The 19,388-nt window shown below is 35.5% G+C and overlaps 1 protein-coding gene across 4 annotated transcripts in view; it reads left to right on the plus strand.

The window, feature by feature from the left end:
* The window catches only part of CPNE8 (copine 8), a 320,247-nt gene that overhangs the window by 89,089 nt on the left and 211,770 nt on the right, over positions 1-19,388 (plus strand). Inside the window, exon 1 of one of the 4 annotated variants that reach the window (XM_077870493.1) lies at positions 6,535-6,594. The exons of the other annotated variants lie outside the window; for them this stretch is intronic. The gene's annotated coding sequence lies outside the window, so the exon portion shown is untranslated. Of the gene's footprint in view, positions 1-6,534; positions 6,595-19,388 lie in introns of those variants that run through there. 4 annotated transcript variants of the gene reach the window in all.

Genomic DNA, 19,388 nt, shown 5'->3' on the forward strand with positions numbered 1-19,388 from the left:
GGGAGTAATATTTTTGATTTATTAATTAAAGCATTCAGTAATATACTCCTGTGCTCTTACCTGAGCAGTTACTCCATCCCAGGTGAACAATGGGAGAAAAATGCATTTTTTAAAAAGATTTTATTTATTTATTAATGAGAGACACACAGAGAGAGAGAGGCAGAGACACAGGCAGAGGGAGAAGCAGGCTCCACGCAGGGAGCCCGATATGGGACTCAATTCCGGGACTCCAGTATCATGCCCTGGGCCGAAAGCAGGTCCTAAACTGCTGAGCCACCCAGGGATCCCCGAAAAATGCATTTTTATTGTAACCCACCATCTTGTTTGAGAAAATATTATCTTTTATTAAAAACACTAGCTATGAGAAAGTCATGTGTATAGAGAAAGGAGAGCATGTAGATGGAAGGACAGGGTCTACTGGGCTGAGCATGCCGTCTTGGGCTCTTGGAAGTTGAAGTGCTCTGAGAGAAGATTCATCTTCTTCAAATGGCATTTTATTCCCTTACTTCAACCTCAAATGAAAAGCAATGAAAATCATTTATTTTTTTTGTTTAAAAGTGTAGTTTGGTTGAAGAAAAGAATGAAATGTTTGCATGGAAGTTTTATCTGCCCACAACGTGGAAGTAGGCCTTCAAATCAGCTGGTCTACTAGATGGATGCTCTCAGGTTTCACACTCCACCCCTGCTCGCCTCTATTCACTGATATTTTTTTCTACGTGCTTGATTTTTCAAGCCAATCTAATGGACAAGTGGTCAGGGAGAGATGGGAAGGTTGGAAGGGATGAGAGAAAGGTTTTGGAAGAAAGGATAGAGCCAGGGAGAATGTCAGAGATGATACAAGATCAGGGAAGTGTTTTCTCACAGGAAACTTGATGATAAACATGACTTCTAAGGGAAGATATCATGTTTTATCATATAATATATAAGTAGAGTGGAATACATGAAATCATGGCAGAAAAAATGAACTTCATGTTGGCAAATAATATGTATTTAACATGTAGCTCTTACATCTGTTCCTCACAGTCCCCTCTGCTGCCTCCTGCCCCACCGAGTGAAACTGCTCTGGGCTTAGCTATCTAGTTAAAGATAACATTGTAAGATGGTCACTAAACATCGCACTGTTCTGCATGGTTGGTTCCTCATGGCTGGAGATAGAAATAGAATTTGTACTCTCTCCTCTTGCAGCCATTACTTTAGCCAATCTTGTTAAGGAGTTGGAGGGTTTTTCCTATCTGGATGGGTATAGGCTTTGGAATTAGAGCATAGGACACCTCCTGAGGCAGATAATCCATCTTCAGTTAACAAAATTAACTCATCCTGAATTTAAACAATCTCCCTGTGTCCCAGATGTTATTTATCTTAAATAGCATTATCTAAGTGATTTAGGGCTTATTTACCAATTTGTTTTAGATTAGAGATTTATTTTCCAGTTAGTTTTTCATTTAAATTTTAAGTTATTCAGGGATGCTTGGTTGGCTCAGTGGTTTAGTGCCTGCCTTCGGCCCAGGGCATGATCCCAGGATCGAGTCCCACATCAGGCTCCCTGTATGGAGCCTGCATCTCCCTCTGCCTATGTCTCTGCCTCTCTCTCTCTCTGTCTCTCATGAATACAAAAAATAAATAATTTTAAAAATTTTAAGTTATTCAAAAGATTCCATTGTTTTCTTCCCTTTAAAGGATCTAATTTAGATTATTTTCTGTTAAGGTATTAAGAATAATTTTTTTTAGCTTTTTGATTGCAATTGAGTTATATCTCCTCAGAGGAGGAATTTTAAAAATGACGGTAACTATAAAATTTGGAGATTCAAATCGGATATACTAGAGCTTTAAATTGTTTATTACTAACCAAGCCCTTGAAAACTAAGTTGTATTTATTAACAAAGGAAAAACAGATTTCTAGTACATAGGCTCATGCTCAATTAAATACAGAATTTGGATTTAAAATCAAGTCTTTTTGTTTTCTGTGTTTCAGTTATTGTCACTTTAAAAACAGATTTTATTTTATTATGAGAATAAAATTTATCTTTAATGATTTGTAGGAACTTAGGTGAATTTTTTTGGAATTGATGTTCAAGAATTTTTAATTTACTTTTTAATAGCAGCTTAACGTTTTCACAATTTCCAACAGTCTGTTCTATTGAATTCAAGTTCTGAACAAATTTGGATTCCGGTTTTGAGCAAACACATTTTTCATATCTTAATTCCATCCAACATTTTGGTCTTTTCCCTGAACCCTCCTAAAATGAGTCTTGTGCTACTTAATTTGTCTGCAACATTTACTGTGTCTTCCTATGACTCATCGACTCCTCTCTTTAGATCGTCCCATTATTATTTACCATTATACCCACTCAGCAGTGTGTTTTCTCATGCTGGGAGATTGTATCCAATTTTCTGCGTGATGCTGTCAGAGAATCTTACTTCTTCTATCTTTAGGGAGCTTAGTGATGGATTCAGCAAAGCCTTCCAAAATGCTGGAATCAGCACCAGTTTAAGAAAGATTGCCATTCTCCCCTCTGGGAGGAAAGCATTTATTATGTTCATCAAGTAATAGACCTGTTTGTTCCTGTTTCGCTCATCCAGGCATGATTGGTTCCATATAAAAGGATGGAGTGAGGAGGCAGGGACTGGTTGTGATTAGAAGGAAGATTCTTACTCCTTAGAGAGGAGGGGGAACTCCATGGGTAACTGAACTGGCAACTGTTTGGGCTAAGGGAAAAGATTATGTTCTTTGTAAGGTGGCTATAGCAGCTTGTGAGCTAGGCAATCAGTAGTGGGAAGAGGATGAAGGGAGGGACCCAGGGGAAAAGAGTACAGAGACAGGGACTCAGAGCAGGTGATAAATGGAAGACCAGCTTGCAGTTAGTTGATTGAGGGACACCGTGATCCCAGCTCTGACACAGGGTTCAAGGACACAGCGTACTGGGTGCTGAAGTTCAACAAGAGAAATATGGGGAGAGGAACAGAGCAGACAGGAAGCTGCAGAATAAGGCAGAAGAAGACGAAGAAGAAGACTTGTGGGGGACTTGGGGCAGAGCCTTAAAGATCTGATTCAAATGTGGCCTGATTCTGAAAGCTATGCTGTGGCTGTGGGTGCATGTAGATCAATCAGTGAGAGAAGGAACTGGAAGAGGAAGAATAGGCAAATGATTAGTCATGAAGGTGAGAAACGTAAACTTGCCATTAAGCAGAGCACGTCTTTATTGTGCAACATTTTGTATATGAAAATATAGTCAACTTTGTGGGCAATTTTGACCTTCAAAGTCATCTTCATCAATTTATTAAAGATCAGAGTGCTACTTAGAGTGATACTGTTATATTCCCTGATTTATTTTGTTGGAAAGAACACTGGACTGAGAATCAGAATATGATGTTTTTAGTACCATCTCTGCTGCTAATTCTCTAGATAACATTACAGAATTTGTATATCCGTGTTATACTTTTATATCTGGGGGTTACATTTTTAATATGAACAACATAGCCTAGAGATAAATAAATAGCCACTGTAACAGAGTTGACAATACATGGGCTTTGAGGGCAGTCAAATTTAGGATCATAATTTGTTGGGTATAAAATATGAGCAAATTGCTTTAAATTCCTGAGCTCCAGGTTCCTCATCTGAAACATATGAATAATATACTTTTTAAGAGAGTTTTAAGAAATAGAAATACTTTATATAATAATTTTGTCATGGAGGACACCAGAATTTAATAAACACCCAAATTGTGGTTATTATTAATGTTGTTTTTGGTGTTAAATATAGCCAGCGTCTTTTAGGAAAGACTTTTTAAATGAAATCACTGAACAGTCTCTCCCACCCCTCTCTTTCTCTCTTCATTCCTTTCTTCCTTCCTGTCTTTCTGTCTTTTTGTCTTTATTTATTTTCCTTAGAGAGGCATTTAGCTAGGAATTCAGCAAGATTAGATAAAGGACAATTTTGAACCAAACTTAATTACATTTGTTAAATGCAACCAAATATAAATATTAAAAATTATTTTGTCTATTCTCAGTATAGAGCTGAAAAATCAGACTGTGAGGGAGTTAAATTTCTGCTTTTTATTAGTTTGGGTTTTATAAGATGGTGTTATTTCACTGGAAATGTCTTGAATTTGTAGAGCTTTGCCCCACACTCATTTGTAATTGCAAAATGTCATCTAGAGTACAGTATCAATTAAAGATTATTTTTCTTCAGTTGCAAAGATTCCATTGAAGTGTATACATAGTAATTTTTATACACTTCTAACACATTAAAAATTGAACAACTGATCACACCTTAGAGAGATGTTGGGTGCTTCATGGATCTGGTGTAAAGCACTTACCAACCTCTGGGAGTCTATATGAAAAATTGTGTGTTCTCTAAAGACCAAAAGTAGAGGCAGTTTTAGGACATTTCCTTACATATCTTGCACAAGATTATGAGTCTTCTATATAACGGAAACTTTAGTAAATGTTCAACTGGCCCACTTTCTTACATTCATTTGTCGATCTGAGCTCATGCTCTGGAAAAATCTGCAGAGATAAAATTGTTTAACCTAAAAGAGCAGACTGTGTATAGCTGCAAGCGCCCACACTTCTCTGGTCTCTGCAGAAATTCCAGTAGTTATAGCTAAAAGCATATAAATAAAGAACTAATCTGAATAGATAGGCTTGCAAAGGATATGGCCAGTCAGGAGAGATATAGGTAAGATAAATAACATTTTTCTCAAAATAGTCCTGAATATCATCATCAGAGGCAAGCCCCAGAATGGTTGATGTGTTGTTCTGATTTGGATGTTATATTTTCCTGTTCTTATGAAGCTTATTATATACAAGTAACTTTCGGGCATCGAAATTTAAGAAAGAAAAAAGGCAAATCATTTTATGTTAGTGCTTCCTATATAGGCTATATTTATTGCCTGGATTTGCTTACTTTTCTATCAGACAGAACTTCAGTATCGTAGAGGTTTTAAGGATTCTTTTTTCTTCTTCTTTTAATTCATTTATTCAATAATCTTTACTGAGAATTCATAATGGGCCAGAACTATTAGGGACTAAGCATACAATTATGAAAACACAGAATTGTTCCTGTCCTCATGGAGTTAATCATCTTTTCATTAAATGAAGAGTCACACAAATAAATATAATTACATATTGATGTAAGCCCTTTGAAAATTAGAGTACAGGCTTGGACCAGAATATATAGGTATTTTTAGTATTTGAATTTTATCACAAACACAGTGAGAAAAAGCATGGTTTTTGTTCAGAGAGGTTCTTTCACTTCTGTGTGCAGAATAATTGTGGGTAGTTAACAGAAAGATTAGTAAATTAATTGCTGTTGAAATAATCTGGTTCAGAGAAGATGGTAGTTTGGACTAAGAAAATGAAGAGGAGTAAGCTGATTAAAATATGTTTTTAAGATTCATTTCACAAGGATTAATCAAGGCTGATAGTCTTGATTAAAAAGGATTTCAAGGAAGACCTTCAGATCTCTTGTACAAGTAACTGAATGAATGGTTGTATCATTTTCTGACAAGGGGAACATCATCCATTTCTGGGCTTTCCATAAGTTAACAATGTTTTGGGAAGAAGTGGGTCATTCTATTTCCATTTGCGAGTATAGACATTTACAACACTTTTTTAATTTATATTTTTCTAACCTCATTGAGTTGGATTGAAAACTAATGGAAAAATCTTAACTGAAGGAAAGAAATGATAAGATACGAGCTGTGTTATTTTGGAAGATGGCTTCTAAATTAAATAGTACCCACCTTTGTTGAATAAACATTCCTAGTTTAATTTAGTATCAGATAATTTTCTAATGGGTTATTTTGTATAGACAATGTTTGGAAATTATGTTGAATAAAATCTTTCAGAGAAATTATAGGTTCCTCTACAATGAAATTCATTGTTCCTTTCTTTTTTCTCCCCTCTTAGGTATGGCATAATTTGCTGATTCTGGGACTCAAGATGTAGGCTAGGAATATTAGTTCTGTAGTTAGGCAAACCATTAGGTGAAGAAAGGCCTTTATGGGCCAATCTTGGCATAAGCATCTTGGTCTGAGCTCTAACCCACTGATGAGATGAGTGTTTGGAACAAACATTTGGACATTGTCTATGTTCCTGTACATATACACAATTGTTTCTTTTCTTCAAAGCAATTGAGAGGGATAAGTGAATTTTTAAAAAAATAATACCAGTGGCTGACTTGATTGAATTCTTATCATGTGTCAGTCACTATAATACCTGCTTTACACCTAATGACTTCTTTAATCCTTATAGCACCATTATGAAGTAGATAAGTATTCTAATTATCTCCATTCATCAAAGAAAGGAACTGAGACAAAGATTCTGGAGAAACCAAGCTTCAAATGTGCTTAACTAGAGCATTATATTGCCTTCACAAATGAATATATTTATTTGGCTTTGAAGAAAATTTAATTTTTTAAATTTTATTTCATTTTAGTAATAAAAAACTATTTACTTAAAAGTCAAGAACATCTCTGGATGATAAGAAGAGCTTTCAAGAGCTTGACCTATTTTGACCTAGGTCGTTTCAAGTATGAAGTTCCTTGGCACTATCTCTTACCCACACAACTCTTAATGCAAGCACAGTCCAAGGTAAAATTTTTTTCCTGAGGTAAATAGAGCTTATATCAAAAAAAAGTTTCTGTTTATCTTGCTTTCATCTTGGGTCATGAAGACTTATCTTCTTTGGGACTACACTGGGCTTCTGTAGGGTATGTGGTTAATTCTTCAGTTTCCTATGAATACTAAGAGGAAAACAATAGCCCTGGCAGGGCTAACCAGTCTCCATTCTAGGAGTACTGCCCCCATTCTCTCTGTGGTCAACCAGGATGATAGCACTCTTCTCCAGGGGTAGCATTAAATTTTCTAGAGCCAACACAATCTATATAGGAAGGCTGTTGGAAGGAATTTAAATCCATATCTAGTTTTTGAAAGAGGTAAATAAACAGATGAGATTTATTTTCCTGATCTAGAAAATCATCATTCTGAATTCATAGTGTGTTGCCAAGTTAAGAGCACCAGATACTTACCCTTCCTGGTTATTTCTTCCATTTGCTAATTCAGGATGACATGCTTCCATTTCTTTCTTTCTCTCTTTCTCTCTTTTTCCTTCCTTCCTTCCTTCCTTCCTTCCTTCCTTCCTTCCTTCCTTCCTTCCTTCCTTCCTTCCTTCCTTCCTTTCTTTCTTTCTTTCTTTCTTTCTTTCTTTCTTTCTTTCATGCTTCCATTTCTAAAAACAATGAGCTTTCTGCTGCTTTCTACTCTTCCAAAGTTCAGGGAGGAGAGATTAAACATATTGTTAATTATGTCTTTATTTTAAAAACCTTTGCGAATGGGATGCCTGGGTGGCTCAGGGGTTGAGTGTCTGTCTGCCTTTGACTCAGGGCGTGATCCCAGGATCTGGGGTCGAGTCCCACATCAGGCTCCTGCAGAGAGCCTGTTCTCTCTCTGCCTATGTCTTTGCCTCTCTCTCTGTCTGTCTCTCATGAATGAATAAATAATATCTTAAAAAAATTTTGTGAATAATTAGCCTTGATTGGGCTATGGTGCCATTCTTGCAATACAGAACCTTGCAGTACAGGCCGCTCTGAGAATAAATTATAGTAAGTGAAAAATCTCAGTAATCTTTACAACTCACTGCCTACTTTGATACCAGTATTGATTAGACTCTCCCAATAATCATGTAGATAGAGCAACTGAATCTCAACTTTTTCCCGATTTAACTCTGATGAAAGACTCAAAACATAAAGGACAATTTAGTAAACTGACATTTTCAAATACATCTAGATTCCAACATATATTTCTAGTCATTTGAATGAATGTATTCAGTTTTTTTAGTGTAAATATACCACTTCTAGCTAACTGAATTGTTAGCTTCTTCCAACATTTAGTAAAGTTTCTTACCCTCTTCCTTTCATACTATTTTTGTTTAAGTTCCCTATTGTTCTGTCTTAAGCAGGTCCACTTAAAAAATAATCAAAGGAATACACAGTTGATGTTCTTGTTCTGTTCTCATTAATTCTTCTGTTCACCATGACATATGTGGTTTCCACAGCATGTTGAAGCAAAGTACCAGAACAGCCTCCCAAAATTCAATCAAGATGCTGAATGCTTTTCCTCCATCTTTTCTTCTTTTAACAATTGTGAAAAGACTTAAAAAGAAACCATTATATCCTGTGTATTGTAGAGACCTGTTATTGGGACTTGTAAATAGTAAGATTCAGTAAATGTTTATTGAACTGAATTTTCCAGAATAATAGTCACATTTATATGTTTTTTTCTTTCTTTTTTGTTAAGTACACTGTCTCTCCTGCACATTATGGCTTTGCACTTCAGGACTTGGAACAGAATTTTTATATTATAATAGTGTTGTACATCTGTATTTTACTACATTACGGATGCAGAGTGTGTCTTCAGTAATACTAGCAACCTAATATTTCTAATATTTCTGGAGATAGATGGATAGATCTAGTTTATCACAGCCCAAGTAAAGTAATTGTTTAAAAATTTTATTTGATGTGGTATTTGAGGGCTAGGTTCAGATCAGTTTTGCCAATAATTACTATTTTAAATTTATTTATTTATTTGTTTGTTTATTTATTTATTTATTTGACACAGAGAGGGAGAGCACAAGCAGGGGCAGCTGCCAGCAGAGGTAGAGGGAGAAGCAGGCTCTTAGTAGAACAGGGAGTCCAATGCGGGGATTGGTCCCAGGATCCTGGCATCGTGACCTGAGCTAAAGGCAGACACTTAATTGACTGAGACACCCAGGGGCCCCTATAATTACTTTTAAAGAAAATCTTAGGGCAGCCCCGGTGACTTAGCAGTTTAGCGCAGCCTTCAGCCCATGGCGTGATCCTGGAGTCCCGGGATCGAGTCTGATGTCGGGTTCCTTGCATGGAGCCTGCTTCTCCCTCTTCCTGTGTCTCTGCCTCTCTCTCTCTCTCTCTCTGTGTCTCTCACGAATAAATAAAATAAAAACCTTAAAAAAAAATCTTAGTCTCCAGAGATTATAATATATAATCTAATCTAATATAATATAATAGATTATAATATATAATATTATACTCTGTTTTTATTATTAAAAAACTATCAAATAATTGTGTACTCATTATGATTCTGTATCATAACTGTCTTGCTTTTGTTTTAATGTCAACATTTATATTCTGACTATAAAACAAGATCATATTTAATTTAATTATAATGTTAACAAATTATAGGGTAGCAGATGGATTTCTTGAGCACAGTCTTTAAGATTTTAAACAAAAGTTGTAGTTGCAGTTTTCTGGCATTTGACATATTTTAACAGTAAAAGTAAAGTAGTATGTTTTTGTGGTTACTGTATAGTAAAATCTTAAAAATGACACCTTGTTTGTATTTTAGAGACAAAGCATATTGCATGGAAAGATAAATGCATGAGATTTAAATTAAATGAATTATTAGTTTTGAAGAACTACCTGCATGGATGTTTTGTTTTTGCCTTTGGAAATGACGTAATTTTCTCCTGTAATCAGATTTCAAAAGAAAGCTGATAAGCTAAAAGTATGTTTCTTTCTATTTGAACATTAGTGTTAAAGTTTTCAATTATTGAGCTATTTATGTGGCTTTGATTTTTCTTTGTTTAACAAGAAACACGTGGTATCTTATGTCATCAACCCCAGCTATTTTCCCTTCCTGCATCTACACCCCTGAGCCCTGAGCACCTCAGTGTCAGTACAGAACCAAATGGTCTGCTGACACCGCTGACTCCTGATCTCCAGCCTGGCTTCAGCCTTCAATACTCTGTGACTTTTGAGGTACAATTCTCCTTTCTCCTTAGGAGCTTTTTCAAAGGATATAAATGCTTCCTTCAGGTCCTCTGTCACATAACCTTTCTTCTCCTCATTCCCAGCCTTTTACAGCTTTACCTTTAGACTCTCAGAGAAAATAATACCACAAATTATGGTAGTTGCTATATTTGTTATTTAACACTCTATCAGCCTTTGTGAGGAGCCTTCCATATATTATAACATTTATTCTTTCTTCAACCTAGCAAAATAGGGATTATTAGTCATATTTGTGCAGATGAACAGATAAGGCTTAGATAAATCAAATACCTTGCCAGGAGCTGAACTGCTTTTTAAAAATCAGATCTGACCCCTTAATCATTTCTGTTTTTGGTTTACTGAAGAAGAGGGGCAAGATAGAGTTCACTTCCTCCCCCCTTGGTTTAGTTGAGCATACATTTCTCTTCTCTACCTCAACAACTGCCTCAATTTAAGCCCTGGATTGCACTCCACCTAGAGACCATGCTTGTGTCTTCAGCTTGTCCCACAGACATGCAACTCCGCCTGTACCTTGTGCGATAGCTCTGCCTCAATTCTTCCCATCATGGCAAATAATATTCAAAGACTCTTCTTGTACAGCTTCTCAACTACCACTACCTCTTCAACCCAGTCTTCATGATTCTACTGAAATGGCTTGCTTGGGTGGCCCTGGTACCTCCTGTGTGCCCTATCCATAGGTGCTTATAATTTCTATCTTATCTGGCCTCTTTGTGACATTGGGTGCTATTGACCACTTCTTCTTTGAAGCTTCTCTCCCCTTGCTTTCATGACACCGTCTCTCTTAGTTCCCCCTTGTGGCTCCCTAGATAGTCCTCTTCACAGGCTCAGGAATGACCTGAAATTATGCACAAAATGCTGGGTGACATTTTTCTCCTGAAAGTGTCTCTGGCTTTTATTAGAGTCCCACATGTGTCTGTGATTCACCCTACAGGGTATGTTACTCTGGATGATGTCTTATATGTCCCTGATTTCAACTGTCACCTATATACCACTGAGGCTTACATCTTATAGCAATCATATTTCTTTTGTTGGCTCTAGATGCATATGTACAACTGCTTACTGACAATAGATGTCTCCAAGAAACCTCTACTTGAATATGCCTCAAAAGCAAGTTTGTCATTTATTCCACCAAAACTCCCCCTTCTGTGTCCTTTCTCTGTGGTAGCACCACTAGGCAGTTTTCTAAGTGAGAGAGTGGGGAGTCCTTTTAGTTTTAGGCTCTTTCTCCCTCTCTCTTTCTCAGCAGCCACACTGTCCATCTACTGTCTTGCAGCAACCCTTCTTACTTAAGTGTACATCTCTTCCTGAGTGGCCTTGAGGTCTGTTGAGGTCTGTGATTACTGTGTGCACCAATCTCATCTGCATGCAGTAGCTCCTACTGACCTTTTTGGAGTCAGATCTAGCATTCAGCCCTTTTCTCAATTCTTCCCCATAACCTTTGGGGGAGAAAACTCAACTCTGCAATGACACTCGAGACCCAGCAGTGTACTCGCATATTTCCAAACACACATCATGCTCCAAGCATCTTGAATTATCTTCAGTAGACCATTTTCTTACATCACTGTGTCTTCTTTCCTACTTCACTATGCCTGACTCCTGTGTCTGGAAGGCATTTATGCACTTTGCCCCACTTGCCAGTATGCACCCATCTTGTTAGTCACAGTTCCTATCACCTTCTCTGTGAAATCTCCCTGGGCTCTGCAGACTAGGATTGGTACCCATTGTTAGTTGTAGCAGCTGCTTATTTCAGTTATAATATCACCCACCTTTATTGTTACTGAATCAGTATCTGTATCAGTATGGCATCTTTATTGTGGTTTTCTTCCTACTGAGCTCCTCTAGGCTAGGGACTATATCTAACTTCAACTGTATCTGTGTCTTGACTACCTAGCACAATGCCTGTAAAAGGGTGAGTACTCAATACATCTTTTTCCAATGATTATATTACAGAACCCGAGAGAATGCTAGTTGCCATGCCTTGCATACAAGTAGATAACGCAACAAATATTTGCTGCATAAATAAGCAAATCAATGATATTCTGTTTGTAATGCAATTTTGTTTTGCAAAGCTAAATAAATGATCTATCTATAGTTATTTCGTTCTTTGGACATATAAATATGAAATACAAAATTTTATTTTCATCAGTATTTCATAGCAAGAGGCCAATTCGACTCAGTATATAAGGTTAAGAAATATCACATGAGTAATTCATTTGGGATTAAATAAGTATTTATCTATTAATAAGGACAAAACATAGTTTCGTGTTAGGTTTACTTCCTATGTTAAAACCATTAATGTTGATGAATAACAAATGAATTTTTACATGTTTATTTCTGCATCACATTTTTTGCATTTCACTGCAGGGACATGTGGCAGTCAATTATTTGTATAGTGCTTCCACCCCAAGCTTGAAGTCATTTCTCCCTCATGATTCAAGTATAAACAGAACTCTCATATATGAATAAGTGTTGCCAAATTTTAGTGCAATATTATATAAATGCCTCATTGTGCCACTGGGTAACTTTGAGTATTGCATTAATTTTTTTAAATTTCATTTATTAAAAAGAGTTAATTCAGTTTGTTTTGAGTTCTTCTTGCTCCAGTTGCAATAGATTTGCTTAACATGGAAAGAGGTTTTGATATTTATCCTTTATCCAGTTAAGAACTAGCTCTTAATAGAGCCTGTGTCCTTTCTCCAATGCCGTTGAATGTAGAGATTTATTACCACTGAAAGACTAGTCCATACATAGAAAAAAAAGAAAAAGTCTAGTTCATATATGAAGTTGGCATATTTGTATTGAGGATTATCTCTTAATTCCTTGACCTTCACAGTTTAGGTGCCTAACACTGTGTAGTGTGGACTGTTTTTTCGTAGTTTATCACCTCCTTCCCTCTCCCTACTCTCAGTCAGTAAATATACTACATCTTGTTATCTTCTGGCCCACTCATCAAAGAGCTAATATAATGACCAAATCAGTACTAAGTTTGAACAGAAGGCATGCTACCAGTTTAATTTGTTAGTCTTCTTGTACATCCACATTGATTGTATATTACTTACCTGAGGGCTTCTGAAGTCACTGTCTTAAATCAAATGCAGTGTAATTCAACAAATGCTTAGAGAACATGAATATCACATGTCTTTAGGTATAGACTTGCAGAGATGGCAGTGTATAATCCCTCCCTTTCTGGAACTCCCTGCTTTTGTGAATAATATACATAAGCACATAATCATAACTATAATGTATTGAATACTTGCTCTGTGCTATGTTTAAACACATAGGATATTAAAATGGCATTTACTATCTTGATTTCTCAGAGGAGGAGACTGAGTTTCAAGAAGATTATACAACTTGTTCAAGGTCACAGTCATTAATTGATGTATCTGACATGTAAACTCAGCTTTGTGGGACTCCCAAATGCCTATGTCTTAGGCCTCATTGAATCACAGCAGGAGTATCTACAAGGTAGAGAGGGGGGAGGAATCAACTCTAGTTATGGGAGTCAGAGAAGCAGCATTTGAGTTGGGCTTTGAAAAAATGTTCACCAGGTAAATAGTCTAAAGATGAATAAGAGATCCTAAAAATTTTCAACATTGAGAAAGGCTGATAAAGGTGATATCTTAAGGCAGGAAGCATTTTAAATTACTGAAGACATATCTCTTAGGGATATGACTTATTACTTTCAGTTCAGCATAAGCATATTAATTTTCAGGGAAAATATATGAAGCCTGATAAGCAGCTCCTTCCTAATGTCATTAAATGTGATGTTTCATTTTTCATGTTTTCAACTTATGTAACTGAAATTATACTGTGTATATTTTCCTATGACTTGATATTTTGCTCAGAATTGTTTGTGATAACCCACTATATACTATGTGATGTGTGGATGTGTGAAACCATACTTTCCTCATTTATTTCACTACTGTTTCAGTTTTATGAGTTACAAACAGATTTACCTAATGTTATGTCAGTGGGCTTTTTGTAGCTTCTAGTTTTTTTTTCTATATAAGCAGTGCTACTGTAAAAATTATTATGTCTCCCAATTGTATATAAAATATAAAATTATTTGCATATAAAAATGACTGTATGTCTTCTTACTCTATGCCTAGGAATGAAATTCTGAGGTCATAAGGTAGGTAGAGAATAGAAGGAAAATTTAGGGCCCATGACCTTTGCAGTCCAGTGTCACACCAGTGGTCATGTTACTTATGTGTCAAGAAGAACTTTGAAGATGTAGTTAAAATTACTAATCAGCTGAACTTAAGATACAGAGATTTTCATAATTATCTCAGTAGGGTTGATGTAATCACATGAGCCTTTAACATAAGCAAAAAACAAAACAAAACAAAACAAACAAACAAAAAAAAACCCATTAAAAACGGAGCAAAAATCAGACCAGGAAATGAGAGAGATGCATGTGATGGGAATGGGAAGGCCACAGGGTTTCAAAGCATGGAAAAGACCTGACATACCTTTTCTGGCTGGAAGATGTAGAGGCAACACGAAAATCATGACCATCTGTTCTCTTTCATAGGTCTATTTGTCTGTTTTTGTTCTAGTACACGCTTTGATTACTGTAGCTTTGTAATAGGTTTGAAATCAGGAAATGGGAGTCTTCCAAGGTTGGACTTCTTCAAATTTGTTTCAGCTCTTGGGGTTGCTTGAGGTCATATAAATTTTAGGACAAATTTTTCTACTTATTTCTGCAAAAAAATGACACCAGGATTTTGATAGGGATTATGTTGAATCTGTGGATTGCTTTGGTTAGTATAGACATCCTAACAGTATTGTCTTAAAATTCGTGAACATGAATGTCTTTCCATTTATTTGTGTCTTCTTTAATTTCTTCCAGCAATATTTTATAGCTTTCAGTGTGAAAGTCTTTCACTTTCTCAGGTTATTTCTAAGTATTTGACTATTTTTGATGCTATTATAAGTGCAATTGTTTTCTTAATTTCTTTTTTTGTTTTGTTCACTAATATGCAGAAACAAAATTGACTGTTTATGTTGATTTTGTTTCCTGCAACTTTGCTGAATTTATTAGTTCTAACAGTATTTTTTACTGTGAAATCTTTAGAGTTTTCTACATATAAGATTATGCCATCTGCAAAGAGGAATAATTTCACTTCTTCCTTTTCAATTTGAAGTCTTTTATTTCTTTTTATTACCTAATTGCTCCAGCTAGAACTCACATTCTGGTGTTGAATAGAAGTGGCAAGGGTGGACATCTTGTTTTGTTTATGATCGTAGAGGAAAAGCTTTCAGCTTTTCGCCAGTGAGTATGAAGTTAGCTGTTGGCTTTTCAAATATGGCTGTTATTATGTTGAGGTGGTGTCATTCTATTCCTAGTTTTTTAAGTGTTTTATCTTGAAATGGTGTTGAATCTTGTCAAATGCTTTTTTGCATCGAGATGATCACATGGTTTCTGTCCTTCATTCTGTTAATGTGATATATTAAACTGACTTTGATATGTTTATCCATCCTTGCCTTCCAGGAATAAATCCCATTTGGTCAGGTTTATAATCCTTTCAGTGTGCTGTTGAAAACAGCTTGCTAGGATTTTCTGTGGGATTATTGCATCAATATTTATTAAGGATACTGGTTTTCTCTTATATTATCTTTGTCTGGCTTTGGTATCAGGGTGATACTGGCCTTGTAGAATGAACTTGTAATTACTACCTACTCTTTAGTTTATTGGAAGAATTTTAGGAAAATTGATGTCAATTCTTCTGTTTGGGAAAATTCTCTAGTGAAGCCATTTGGTCCTGGGCTTTTCTTTGTTAATAGGTGTTTGATTACTGATTCGATCTTCCTACTAGTTACTAATCTGTTTATATTTCTTTTTTCTTCCCAGTACAATTGTTAGATTGTGTTCTTCTTGGAATTTTTCCATTTCTTCTAGGTTATCCAATATGCTGGCCTATAATTGTTTGTGATATTCTCTTAGAATCCTTCTTATGTCTGTGCCATTGGATGTAATGTTCCCTCGTACATTTTTTATTCTTTTATTCTTTTTACTTGAGTATTCTCTCTTTTTTCTTAGTCTGGCTAAAGCTTTGTCAGTTTTGTTGAGTTTTTTTTTTAAAAAACAACTTTTTGTGTGTGTTGTTTTTCTATTCTCCATTTTCTTTGTCTCTGATCTTTATACTTCTTTACTTCTGCTAGCTTTGAGTTTAGTTTGTTTTTATTTTTCTAGTTTTGTGAGGTATAAAGTTAGGTTGTTCATTTGCAGCCTTTTTTTTAAAAAAAATCTATGCATTTAAAGTTATAAACTTTGTTCTTAGCATTGCTTTCATTGCATCCAATATGTTTTAGTCTGTTGTGTTTTCATTTTCATTGTTTCAAGGTATTTCCTAATTTCCTTTGTGACTCTTTCTTTGATGCCTTGGTTGTTAAGAATGTGTTGTTTAATTTCTACATATTTGTATATTTTCTAATTTTCCCTCCACTGTTGATTTCGAATTTCATTCCATTGTCATTAGAAAATATATTTTGTATAATTTCAAGCTGCTTATATTTGTTAAGACTTGTTTTGTGACCTCATATATAGTCTCTCCTGGAGAATGTTCCATGTGCACTTAAGAAATATGTTCTGTTGTTATTGGATGGAGTATGCTCTTTCTGTCCATTAGGTCTAATTGGTCTATAATGTTTCCCAAGCCCTATATTTGTTTATTGATTGTTGGTCTAGTGTTCTATCCATTGTTGAAAGTGGAGTGTTAACATTACCTAATATGTTAGGAAATATTGTTGTTGATGTTGTATTTTCTTTTATTTATACACTGCTGGATTTTCGTTTAGTATTATTTTATTTATATTTTTTTGCATATAAAATACAAAACTAATAGAATCCCACAGGTGTTATTTTTATTATTGGGCACTCTAAGTATTCTTTCTTGTCCACTATTCCTTCTTTTAGCAATGAGTTTTCAGAAATGTATTAAAAATTACCTTGTGTCAGGACACCTGGATGGCTCAGTGGGTTAAGTGTCTGCCTTCGGCTCAGGTCCTGTTCTCAGGGTCCTGGGATCAAGCCTGGCATCAAGATCCCTGCTTAGTGGGGAGTCTGTTTCTCCCTCTTCATCTGCCCCTCTCTCCTACTCATGCACCCTCTATTGCTCTCAAATAAATAAAATCTTTTAAAAAATTACCTTTTGTCATTAATTTATAACTTGATGTTTTTTTTTTGGCTGACAAATGTGATATACCTTAGTAAACATTCTATGACATAGTATGTGATCGATTTTAGTAAATGTTCCATAAATTAAAGTAAAATTTGGAGAATGCATAGAAATCACTGAGATAAAACAGGGGTTTTGAGTGGTTGGAAGGGTTACAGTAGTCCAAGCCAAAGTGTGAAGGTATGAACAAAGGCAGTGCTAGAGGTAATGGAGAAGTAGTAAGGAATATGGAAAAGTGTTAGTTAGGAAAAAAACCAACTGAAACAATCAACAAAATGCAGTATCAAATCAAACAAAAGTAAACATCTAGTCTCCCAAAAGGCCATTTATTCCTCATGTATCAGTTTTGGAAAGGATTATTCATCTTTAGTAATTCTGTTGAGATGTATCTTCAGCTGTCTTGGTGACGAGTTTTTTTATTCTTATTATATATTGTAAAATTTAGTAGAAGAATATGAGTATGTGAAACTACTTTCAAAATTGACTTTTTTGGGTAACTTTCTATTTTTTTTTTAATTTTTATTTATTTATGATAGTCACACAGAGAGAGAGGCAGAGACATAGGCAGAGGGAGAAGCAGGCTCCATGCACCAGGAGCCTGACGTGGGATTCGATCCTGGGTCTCCAGGATCACGCCCTGGGCCAAAGGCAGGCGGTAAACCGCTGCGCCACCCAGGGATCCCTAACTTTCTATTTTGATACAATTTCAGATATACAGAAAAATGACTAGAATAGTACCAGAAACTCATGGATGCCCTTTACCTAGAATTTTACTTGCAACAGATGTTAACTTTGTCCCAATGCTTTATCATTCTCTCCCCCACCTTCTTCCCTCTCATCCCCCTCTTTCATATTCTAGTTCTGAGAGTAAGTTGGAGATACTGTTGGAGACATTGTGTCTCCTTTCCTTTAAATTCTTGAGTGTGTTTTAAGATTTTATTTATTTATTCATGAGAGAGAGTCAGAGACATAGGCAGAGGGAGAGCAGACTCCCTGCGGGGAGCCTGATGGAGGAATTGATCCCAGGACCCTGGAATCATGCCTTGAGCCAGAGGCAGATGCTCAACCACTGAGCCACCCAGGTGTCCTAAGTGTGTATTTTTAAATGAGGAGTTGATGATCAAAATCAGAAAACTTCACAATGATACAAAGATGTTATCTACTCCATACTCCATATTAAATTTTCAACAGATGTCTCAGTAATATCCATTGTGGCAGTTTTTCCCTAGTCTAAAATTTAGTCAAGAATCATACATTGAATTTAGTTGTCCTGATTTTAGTGTCTTTTAACCTGGAACAGTTCCTCAGCCTGTCTTCCTTTTCTTTCCTCACATTGTTTTTAATAATCTTTTTATTTTGAAATAGCTTTTGATACACAGAAAAGTTACAAAGACAGTACAGGGAGTTCTTGTACATTCCTCACCCAGTTTCTCCTGATATTAACATCTTATATAACCAGTGTACGTTTGTCACAACTAGTAAACCAACATTGATACATTATAGTTAACTAACTCCAGACTTTATTTGAATTTTAGTCCTGTTTTTTCTGCTAGTGTCCTTTTCCCGTTACACAGTTCAGTTCAGGATACCACACTGCATTTAGTCATCTTACCTCCTAGTATCTTCTGTTTTGTGACAATTTCTTAGTCCCTCCATGTTTGGGATGATCTTGACAGTTTTGGGAAGTATTACAGATATTTCCTAGAATGCTCCTCAATTTGGGATTATTTTTTCTAATGCTTTTCTCATGATGAGATTGGAGTTGTAGATTTGGAGGGAAAGGCCACAAAGGTGAAGTATCTCATTACATTATATCAGTAGGACATGATATCAACATGACTTAATGCTGCTGATGTTAACCCTAAAAATTGGCCAAGTTAGTGTTTGCTAGGTTAAAATGGTCAATATATGGTACACATATTCTTTAGTAATATGGTGAGATTTTTTTATATTTGGAGCTATAATGTTAGATGCATAGAGTATTGAGATTATTATATCTTCCTAATTAATTGAACCTCTTATTAATGAAATAAGAATTATTTATTTCTAGCAATCTTTTTAAATTTAAAATCTATATATTTGCTATTAATTGTGGGTCCACTGGCTTTTATTGGGTTTAGTTCTTTGCTCTTAGTATATCTTTGCATTCTTTTCTTCTGAACTTGCTAAATCCTTAAATATTGATGTTTATTGTAAGTAGCTCATGGATGAATTTTAATTTTTTTATACAAAGCGACAGTATGATTTTAATCGGGAACATTTATTTCATTATGATGTGCTTTAGTAACGATTCCTCTGGATTTATTTCTTTAATGCTTTTTATCTGCTTCACCCTTTTTTCCTTTAGTTTTTTTTTTTGAGTTGGTTGTATTTTTAAAAC

The sequence above is a fragment of the Canis aureus genome, chromosome 25, assembly GCF_053574225.1.
Source record: "Canis aureus isolate CA01 chromosome 25, VMU_Caureus_v.1.0, whole genome shotgun sequence".
Taxonomy (NCBI): Eukaryota; Metazoa; Chordata; class Mammalia; order Carnivora; family Canidae; genus Canis; species Canis aureus.